This window comes from Octodon degus, unplaced genomic scaffold (assembly GCF_000260255.1).
Source record: "Octodon degus isolate 3935 unplaced genomic scaffold, OctDeg1.0 scaffold00001, whole genome shotgun sequence".
NCBI lineage: Eukaryota > Metazoa > Chordata > Mammalia > Rodentia > Octodontidae > Octodon > Octodon degus.
The window spans coordinates 22152938-22155392 of NW_004524577.1; positions in this window are offsets into that span (position 1 = coordinate 22152938).

Below are 2455 nucleotides of genomic sequence, written 5' to 3' on the forward strand. Positions count from 1 at the left end.
CCAGAATCTACATCACACCCTACAGAGTAAGAGTTCAGTTGCATAACCATCCCCCAGTGCATACGCCCAGCACAAGTTGAAAATCTCTGGTCCTTCTGACTGCCCCACTATAAATCTGAGGTGCTCACAACTCTATCCTTGAGTTAGATGATTTGCTAGAATAGCTGACAGACCTTAGGAAACCAGTGTACATATTATTGCCTATTTATTATAAAAGATGCCTCTCAGCTAGCAAGAAGAGAGGCTGCGGGCAAACAGCAGGGAAGGAATGCGGTGATCCCAGGCCCTCTCCAGGCAGGCCGCCCTCCTGGCACCGCCACATCCTCACCAATCTGGAAGTTCTCCCTAGTTGTGGGGATCCCTAGTTTTTAGGGATCTTATGAAGATTTCATTACATAAGCACAATTGATTAAAGCCAGTAACGACTGGATTCAAACTCCTGCCTCCTTTCCTCCCTGGAGATGAGGAGGTGAGAATAAAAATTCTAACCTCTAATCATGTTTTGGCCTTTGGTAGTGACCAGCCTCCATCCTGAAGCTATCATGGAATCCCCAATCACTGGCCACCTCATTAGTATATATATTTTACAAATCCATCACTCAGAAAATTTAAGGGTTTTAGAAGTTCTTGTGCCAATAATTAGGGACTAAGACCAAATGTTTTTATTTTTTCTTTTTCTGTGTTTAGGACAGCATGCACAGGGTCTACAGGGTCTCACTACGTAGATCGGACTGGTAGTGATTCTCCTGTTTTCAGCCTCCCAAGTGCTGGGATTACAGGCATGTACCATCGTGCCCAGTCTCAATTGCCTTCTCAGCGTGCCCTGGGGGTGGGGCCAGCATAGCGCACAGCGGATCAAACCCCAGCCACTTAACCAGGAGCTTTAGTCTACTGAGCCATCAGGCTGGCCAAGACCAAATATTATAACAAAAGATGTTCTTATCATCCCTGTCATTGGAAATTATAAGAATCTTGAGAGATTTGAATCAAGATCCAAGAACAAAGATTATATATGTAATTCACAATATCACAACAATAGCTACCCAATATTTCCAGAACTTTAGTTGAAAATAATATTTTTCCATAGTATCACCCTTGCATCCTTGTTAAAAATCAATTTTAGGACCAGGGAGATGGCTCAGTGGAATAAGCCCTTCCCTAGCAAGCACAAGGGCCTGAGTTCAATCCCTGGTTCTGAAAAAAAAAAAAATCAATTTTATCGCAAATACACACACACACACACACACACACACACACACACACACACAGAGTTACGGCTGGGATCCAAAATGTTTCCCCAAAGGCTTATTGTGCTGGTTTAATTGCTGATGGGCTTTGGGGAAGGAACTGGATAATACATACTCAAATTTTATCAATGGACAAACCCACTGATGAGGTCATAATCTGATAGTATTATCGGGATTGATGGAAACAGAAGGGAGTGAACTGTGGAGCCAGGACTTTGGGGACTATAAAAGTGCCCAGGGCCTTCCTCTCTGGTTCCTTCCAGCTCCCTCCATTTCAGGGCTGCTGTGAGGTCTATAGCTTTCTGACCCCATGCTTCTGCCTGGGAGTTTATGCCCTGGCACAGAGCCAGAAACCCAGGGACCATGGACTCCAACCTCAGAAACCAGCAGCCAAAATAAGCCTTGCATTCTTTTTTTTTTATGGGAGGTATTTTACCCCAGAGATGAAAGCTGGCTAACATACAGTTGAGCTTTCTCGATCTATATGTGTGTCTGTGTACCACTACCGCACTATCTCAATTACCATATCTTCACATGGACAGGAAAACTGTCGGGGAAAAGGTGCCCTTGAACCCACACAAGACCGCATGCAAGTTAGCTGGCACAAAAGGAGTGGTTTATTGACGGCAACTAGCAGGTGCCAGGCCACTCAGAGGACATGAACAGCAGGGACTTTATAGAGCAGGTAGGAATGGGGAAAGGGGAGTCATAAAGTGTCCCTGGCTCAGCAAGGGTGTTCTGGGCACAAAGTATAGAGTCCTTGAAACAAGCTGAAACAAAGCTATATACATAAGCAACCGGACACAGACAGTCAAGGTTAAATCTTTGCAGCACAGCTGTGGTTGGCTCATCCGGGAACTTTGGAAGGGGTGCGGGGGAAGGGGGGGCAAAGGCTGGGTACTGCAATACACATGGAATCTACAAAGGAGACAGTGTAAATACTCTGGTTTATTCTTTTTGAAAATCACTTTGTCTGTTCTATCTCCCTTCTTTTTCTACATAAATTTTAGAACGTATTGACAATTTCCATAAAAATGCAGGATGAGTTTTGACTGAGGTTACATTGAATCTGTAAACTTTTCTTCGGAAAATTGAGATCTTAATAATACTGACTTTCTGAATCCTTAGCAGGGTGTAATGCCTTATTTATTTATTTATTTATTTATTTATTTTTTTTTTTTTGCGGAACCAGGGATTGAACTCAGGCC